The sequence below is a fragment of the Tenrec ecaudatus genome, unplaced genomic scaffold (assembly GCF_050624435.1).
Source record: "Tenrec ecaudatus isolate mTenEca1 unplaced genomic scaffold, mTenEca1.hap1 Scaffold_2697, whole genome shotgun sequence".
NCBI lineage: Eukaryota > Metazoa > Chordata > Mammalia > Afrosoricida > Tenrecidae > Tenrec > Tenrec ecaudatus.
In genome coordinates, this window is record NW_027458870.1 from 1 (window position 1) to 8,934 (window position 8,934).

At 38.7% G+C, this 8,934-nt stretch overlaps 1 pseudogene; it reads left to right on the plus strand.

Annotated features, from left to right (window-relative positions):
• Window positions 1-6,517: 6,517 nt before the first annotated feature.
• On the plus strand, window positions 6,518-7,647 carry LOC142436436 (cytochrome c oxidase assembly protein COX11, mitochondrial-like; annotated as a pseudogene).
• Window positions 7,648-8,934: the final 1,287 nt, after the last annotated feature.

Here is an 8,934-nt window from a genome sequence, read left to right on the forward strand (position 1 = left end):
TGAAGAGAGATGTCAGACATTGTGAGATATGACAAAATAGTAATAATTTACAAGCGTTCATGAGTGAGGCAGGAGTGGGAGGGAGGGGAAAATGAGGAGATGATGCTAAGGGCTCAAGTAGAAAGCAAATGTTTTGAGAATGATGTTGGCAACAAATGTACAAATGTGCTTGACACAATGGATGGATGGATAGATTGTGATAATGTTGTATGAGCCCCCCCCCCAAATGATTTTTAAAATAAAGATAGGTAGTGTTTTTCTAGAAATATGTCCACTTATTCTAAATTTTCAAATTCACTGTTGTGATCTTCATAGTTTTGGTTCTGTTGTGATATTGGATTTTTTATTTCTTATTCTTTATATTTGCTTTTCCTATTCCTTTTACTTTAATTAGTTTACCAGTAGTTTGTCAAATTTTGTTAATATTTTTAAAGAATTAACTTGTCTTATGGATTATTTCCCTGTTCCTTTTCATTTATTTCTGCTCCATTCTTTAATATTTATTGCCTTCTTATGACTGATATTTTACATAACTCTTTTTGTTCTAATTGTTGAAGGTGTTGTGTTACCATACTGACTTTGCTCTCTTTTTTGATATCTTCATACATTGTTCACAACAAGTGTTCTTAGTACTGCTTCTGCTGTGTACCAAAGCTTGTGGTATGCTTATTTTCATTTTTGTAAGGAATTTAAAACATTAATCCCTTAATCCTACCATTTCCAAGCAATTTAATGCACAAAATTTCTCATTTTCCATGTTAACTTTTTATTCTTTTATCTTCCTATTGTTTATATCTAATTTCATAATGTTGTGAAGTAAAAATTTTTATTTATAATATCACAAATTAAAAATTATTAAGCCTTCATTGTAGCCTAACATGTGGACTATTCTGAAGAATGGTACATATGAACATGAGAAGAAGATACATTGAGGTTTTCCCGGATAGCATGCACCCTATATGTCTAAGAGGTCAGTAATTATAGTATTTAGTTCTTCTGTTACTGTATTGATTTATTATCTAGTTGATCTTTTGAGTTGTTCTGTAAAACCCAGTGAGGTGTATTTAACTCTATTCCTGTAAAATTATGTATTTCTCTCTTTAAGTCTATAAGAGTTTGATGAATATATCTTGAGGGTCTGCCATTGAATGTATATATATTCATTAATATTTTTTTCTTCTTGCTCTTTTGTTCCTTTTATCATATGATGCCCTTATTGGTCTCCCATTAAAGATTTGGTCTTGAAGTATATTTCACTATTAATTTGTATAGCCAGTAACAGATTTCAAAATTGTCATTGGTTAATATTGCTATCCTTGTTTTTTATTGCCATTTTCTTGATGTATTTTCTTCGACCTTTGATTTTTAGATTCTATTTCTCTTTATGTCTCAATTGTGTTTGTTGTAAGCATAGATTTATGGATCAACTTTCCTTACCCATTGTGCTTCTCACTGCCTCTTGAGAGGTACATTGTATCCATTAACATTCCATTTCATTATTGATGTGTATGCATTTATTGCTGTCATTATGCATTGGGTTGTCTTTATGGTTCCCCCGCCCCTTTGTGGAATTATTGTGTTTTTTCCTCAGTTTTCTTGCCCTGAGTTCATTTTCTTATCTTTTCTCTTAATTTTTGTCTTTTTTTGGTTATTATTTTGTAAGGCTTCATGCTTTGCTCTTGCTGTTTTTCTTTTGGATTAGCTTTATTTTTTCTTCTTCATTCTTTCCATTTTACTTGAGAATCTTGTTAATAATTATATGATTCCAAACAATAATATTGCATAGAAAATCTTTTCTGGATCATTCTAAGGGAAATTTTTTGAATAAATATCTATTTTTGAGTATTCATTAGGATGAAAACTTTCAAGATACATCAGAGGGTGTGAAGAAAATTTCCACTCAGCATGAGAATATTTTCTTTTTGCATTAACTATTTCTAACTTTGACAACAAATGGCCTAGTTAGTATCCTGGAGTGAAAACAGATCTCATCAATACCTATTATTCTGAAGTCTGCCTTTGGATCAATGGTGACAGACAGACAAAGCCCATTCCAATGAAGAGAAGGCAGATTCCAATGCAGGAAGTTTCCCAAGAGCCACTGTGCACGGTGTCCCTAGAGAGGTACTGACAAGTTGGGGAAACCACAGCTTCTGAGAGGAAAGCATCACTGACTACATTCCCTGGCATCTGCTGAAAACATGGCCTAAAGAACATTTTGAGAAATCAGTTTGCAATTTCCTCCTCTTGTGACACATTTACTATCCTTTGGAATCAAAGATGTCTTCCAATGAGTGCTTCCTTCGTTGTGACTCCAATGAATGATCTTTCGAATGACTCAACCCAACAGACAGGTCATTCAGTTCACCTGTTCCCAGTGGCAGGGGTCTCTCTGTGCCTGGAACCTTTGTTTCTGCATACAGGGAGACAATGGGTAGCAAGCATCACTAAGGACGTGTCAGAAATTTAGCCCCAGAAGTCACCACCATTGTTTTCTCAGACATAGAGATCATTAGTCATTCACTGCCAACAGTGCACAGAGAACAATGCAGAAGGAAATCTTCATAGACCTGACCCTGGACTGTAGGAGGTCACTGAGTTCAGTACATTTGAAATCATTCATTGCACGCATGAATATGGACATGCCTGTATTTTATTGTCAATAGGTTTTGAGTAACAGATAGGGTGAGAATTATCATGATAACCTATTTTTCAAGAAGGAAACTGGGTTCTATAGGATGAAAATGAACTCTTAGAGTCACTTTACTATTTGTATTGCACACAGAGAATGCCAATTTCTCCTTCAGGTCGGCAGTGAGGAGAAAATTTAGAGAGTAAGAAAAAGAAAAAAATGTCCGTCGACATGCTGAGAGATGAAAGACGGAAGGAACCCTGATTCCAAAAGGAAATGCTCCATCATCTATCTGTGCCTGTCTAGGGCTGGATGTGCGCGCTCAGTGAGTTCTGCGCGCCCCCTGCTGCCCAGTGTCTTCCCTGCAGGGGAGGTTTGTGTCTGGGCTCACACTGACTTCCCCTCACTGTGTTTCCCTTGCACAGTAATACATGGCCGAATCCTCAACAGTCACGGAGCTCAGCTGCAGGGAGAACTGATTATTCGATGTGTCTCTAGTGATGGAGAGTCTGCTTTGGAATGATGGGTTATAATTTGTACCGCCACTAGAGCATATCCATGCCATCCACTGCAGCCCTTTCCCTGAGGGCTGGCGGATCCAGTGCCAGCAGTAACCACTGCTTGTGATGGAGAAACCAGAGACAGTGCAGATGAGGGACAGCTTCTGGGAGGGCTTCACCAGTCCTGGACCCGACTCCTGAAGCTGCACCTGGGACAGGACACCTGCAAACAAAAACAGATGGTCCCCATTATTCACTTGAGTTCACAACCATCCCCACAGACCCAGGTCAGATATCTGAATCTCCCACCTTGGGGAACTGTCAGGAGGCACAGGAGAACACACAGCAATAGCATCTTTAGACCACAGCTCTGCATTCCCAAGAGACCTGAAGGCCTGTCTGAAGAGAACTGATAGCTTTCCTGCCCAAGGGAAATTTATCCTAGTGCCCGAAGAATGATTTGCATGTGAGCGAGCACTGTCTTTATAAACAGAAAGTGATAGAGACCAGACAACCCTCTACCTCCTGAGCCCATGCTAGGGTAACTGTGTTTGAACTCGTATGCATGTTAGTCTATAATGAGAGAGCACTTGACCTAAGCGGTGTGTATTAAAGATAAAAGGAAAACCAAATATTTCTGAGCTCAATATTCTCTCCCTCCAGCCCCTCAAAGTCTCTGCCCTGCCTTGGGCTCCTGTATGTCCTGTGCCCCAGAGAGTGGACAGGCTATCATTTGTTGAAAACATCAGGTGGACACCAGGGTATCTTCATCACCCACGCTCTCCAAACACCTTTTCTTTCCAAACTACCACTTCCTTATCAACCTCCTCAAAGTCTTCTGGGGTTTTCTTTGAGCCACTGCCATCACCAACTCCAGCACTCCTACCAACAACACGTCTCAGGTTTTGATAACTAAGGCCAATCTCAGTGTAAATAAAGAGATGCCAGTGTCATAGGGTCTCAGGGAGGAGGTTTCCAACTGGAGAATGTGGACCCCAGAAAAGAAAAGTTTCAACTCTATAACTTCTAATTGATGCAAGACTGTGAGATGTCAGTCACTTGGTTTTCCAGAGCACATCCAAAATTAGGGCAAAACCTGTCAGGAGTTCAAGTGTAAAGATACAGCAGAGAAGTGAATGGAAATTCAAGTTATCAGGGGGGCAGAAAAAGAATAATGATATTTCAGGTTTTGAAAAAAAGACACCTGCTTGAGACTCAACAGGCACCCTGGATTAAAATAAGGTCTATTCAGGCAACTAGTCCTCAAAATTTAGGGGACAACCATACATACTGTTTTAAATGCCCCTTTCCCAGGGGATTCTGTTCTATATGAAATGTGAGCATTTCCAACCAAAATCATCCTCTTCATTTGCACGCTGGGCACAGCCCTCTGAAAACTACTCAGAGATCTAAAGCTTGTGTTTATTTCCTAGACTCAAGGAAAATTATTCACCTTAATGCCTATGGAATCTGTGGGATTGTCTCTAGACATGCAGTTTATAAAGCCATTCCCCATTCAGATTCCTTCCTCATTTCTCTCCCTCATATCATAGATTATTTCCCCCAGATTAGGGTTGGCCATATTAATTTTCTGGTCAGTTAGAATATCTTTAAATTTCTACATAAATATATATTTCAACACTGTGAAAATCTGAGCATAAGATTATGGTCACCTGAAATTCTTTGGCCCAGAATTTGCAGAGGGATATTAGCCATAAGATAATATTGCTGCACATATACTTGACAATACAAATTAAATAGGAAAACTTAAAAAGAAAAACAACCTATCACTTCCTCCCACACAAGCATCAGAAATCCCAAACTCGAACCAGACACCAAAGACTATAGCTATATTGGTGAGAATATGGTGGCATGTTCAATGTATTTGCCATTAGGGAATTGTAAAGTATAACAGTGACATACCATATTGTTTAAATGAATGAATCAAGCAAACATAAAGGGCAAACTAATGATGCCTTATGTTGTTTATTGTTTTGATAGTTGTATAAAAGACACAAAATCATAAAGTTCTCTAAAATCTGGTCAGCTGTTTTAATTTTGGTTTTGTGTTTTAATGCACTGTGGTCTTAAATAAGTGGTAAAAGAGTTTGATGATTTTCACAGTATCTGTTGAGGACTATTATAGTTAGGCTTGTGTCAACTTGGCGGGGTAGTGTGCTTAGTGGTTTGGTAGTTGGCACCTAGTAATTCCTCATCATGTGAAAGAACACAATTCAATCAATTCCATAATGGGGTCTGCTGTGCGTAGCCAAGCAGTTGTATGATTAGGGTAGAGTGTACCTCCCTTACTCAGGACACAGCTCTGAAGCAACTGGAAAACAAATATTCTGTGTGAATGTTATCTACTTCCTTTATAAACAGATTGGTAGGGAAACTTGTTCGTTTCCTTCTGGGTTTGGATCCTGCATCTGGGCTCTTCAAGCTCTAGGTTTTGAATTTGACCGAAAGCTTGAAATAACCCCCGCCAATCCTGAGAGTCCACAGTGGCCTGGTATCTGACATGTGATCTGACCTTGAAGTAATATACATCTTCAATAACAAGTATGACTTGTTTTTATTTACCTGTCTTTGAAACTATCATCAAGTTGTGCTCCAGCCTATTGTAGATTTATCAGCCCCTGAAGCTACGTAAGTCAGGAGAAGCCTAACTAAGACTCGAGGACTTAGGGTCAGAATGGAGGTGCCCACTTCTACAACTGCATGAGCAGTTCTCTTTATCTCTCTATGCAGCTCTGGTTTTGTTCTTCTAGTGACCTTATCCTTACATAGATGTTGAATGTTATCACATTGAATTTATCATTCAGTTTAGAAATGGCAAGATTTAGAGTCACTGAGTTTTACAATAAATACCGTGACATGCTCCTCCATTTATTTCTGTTATATTTCATTTACTACAATAATATTTTAAATTTTATATGGGGTTTTAAATATGTATATTGTATAATCTCTTATTTTATGAAGCACATAATCTTGCTTTTTATTTTCCAAAAACCATTTTTGGTTGTGATAATGCAGATATCGTATAATTCCATAGCTCAATCACATCAAGACATATTGTACATTTGCTACCAGTCAGTTTCAAAATATTTTCTTACTTCCTAAACTCTTTAATATCAACCCCATCTTACTCTGTCTGTCTCCCATAGCCCCACCCCACCATATCCTTCAGGAACCCTATTTTACTTGCTGTGTCTATAGGTGCATCAATCCCAGGTTTCATATTCTGAGAAAAACAGAAAAGATAATAATATAAATTCAGTAGGGTTACCACCAATGACAAAATACATCTGAGTAGAGTATACCCAATATGAAACAGAGGGAGAGAGAGAGAATGTTGAAAACCAGATCAGGTCTGGCTCATGGCATGGAGGAACTTGGAGCTGTGTGCCGGGCGCTGGGGTCACTCTGCGTTGCTGACCAGAGGCTAGAGCCCCTCCTCTGCCCATGGCGGAGTGGCACCCAAGCTCCTGACAGGGGACTGAGGCGGCTAGGGACGTCGGGGCTCCGGAGCCAGGCACTGGGCCTGCTTTTGCAGCCGCCTCAGGGGCCAAAGAGCACGAACCCGTTCATGCGCGCGCAGGAGGAGGCCTGGCGGCGCCGCAACAAGACTGTCCTCACATACGTGACCTCGGTCGCCATGGCCATGCTGGGGGCGTCCTACGCAGCGGTGCCCCTTTATCGGCTCTATTGCCAGACTACTGGACTTGGAGGGTCAGCTGTAGCTGGTCATGGATCTAACCAGATTGAAAACATGGTGCCTGTTAAGGATCGCATTATTAAAGTCACCTTTTTTTTCTTTTTTAAACATTTTATTAGGGGCTCATACAACTCTTATCACAATCCATACATATACATACATCAGTTGTATAAAGCACATCTGTACATTCTTTTCCCTAATCATTTTCTTTTTTTTCTCCTCTTTTCTTTTTTTACATTTTATTAGGGGCTCATACAACTTTGTCACAATCCATACATATACATACATCAATTGTATAAAGCACATCTGCACATTCCCTGCCCCAATCATTCTCAAAGCATTTGCTCTCCACTTAAGCCCTTTGCATCAGGTCCTCTTTTTTTCCCCCGCTCCCTCCCTGTTCCCCCCTCCCTCTAAAGTAACCTTTAATGCGGATGTGCATGCAAGTCTCCAGTGGAACTTTAGACCTCAGCAAATGGAAATATATGTAATGCCAGGAGAGACGGCACTGGCATTTTACAAAGCTAAGAACCCGACTGACAAGCCAGTCATCGGGATTTCTACATATAATCTTGTACCATTTGAAGCTGGACAGTATTTCAATAGAATACAGTACTTCTGTTTTGAAGAACAAAGGCTTAATCCACAAGAGGAAGTAGACATGCCAGGGTTTTTCTACATTGATCCTGAATGTGCTGAAGATCCAAGAATGGTGAATATTGATCTCATCACTCTTTCTTATACTTTTTGTTGGAGCTAAAGATGGCCATAAATTGCCAGTTCCAGGCTATCATTGAAGTCAGCAACTAAATCTGCGTCCCATTTGTGATTTTTGAGAAATCATGTGTCTGACTTCTCAGAGATGAAATATCTCTACTATGTTGTATTTAATTATTGTGTACTGGTGATGGTTCAGCTTGCTTCCTTCCATGCCTGGACATCTTAACCACATTTAAAATCGAGAAAACAGGTTTAGCTTTTACCATAAGGAATCCACTTAAAGAGTGCCTACTTAAGAGTGACTGCCACCAAACTCTTAAGAGCTTGATAGTAGTAACTGTTATATATATATAGAGCTTGATAGTAGTAACTATCCTAACCCTAACCCTAACCCTAACCCTAACCCTAACCCTAGCCCTCGCCCTCGCCCTCGCCCTTATATATAAGAGCTTGATAGTAGTAACTGTTATATATATATATAGGGTTAGGTTATATATATATATAGGGTTAGGATATATATATATATATATATATATATATATATATATATATATATAGAGAGAGAGAGAGAGAGAGAGAGAGAGAGAGAGAGAGAGAGAGAGACTTAATGGTATGGTTTAATTCATTAGATTGCTTCCAAATTTTGACCCTTCATACTTGTATCATTTGAACACTTGATGTTTATTTTTGGCTGTGCACCAGACTCTGAACAGGTTGATTATTAAATCTCTCAAACCAGTGGTGTTACCTGCCTTCAGTGTGAATAGTCATTATTGTTAGTCCTTAACATGAAAGAGGTGTGTTACTTGCTCAAAGATTGCATGTTTTCTTCAAATTCTTATTTGTTTTACTTTTAAGATCTAGGACTGCTTTATATTGATTGTACCATGTAAATAATTAGGTTGCAATTGTGGTACCATGAAATCTCTATATATGATTAACTATGATAGTTACAAGTCCTTCAATGTTAAAATATGTGTGGGGTTGTATACATATACTGATATCGAAAGTCTACCTGTAAACAAACTCTAAAGACACATTAAATTATTTTAATAGTTAAGAAAAAAAACCAGATCAGACCCAACATGTATCAGTAGGGGGGTTAACTGAAAAAGTTTTAACCATTCAAGCCAGGTTTATCATTTTGATCTACTATAATCATCTCTCCAATGCAATCTGATTAGTAACCAGGTGATTCCCATCCCTCTATTATGGACAGAGGGTAATCACCTGAGGTTTATTGCCTCGGTAGATCTCATAAATGTATCTTGCCTTTAAACATGTATCTTCCATTCTTTCTAAAGTTTAGAATAGTGTTATCATCTATTTCCTTTGAATCTGGTGACCCTAGAAAGGGACAATGC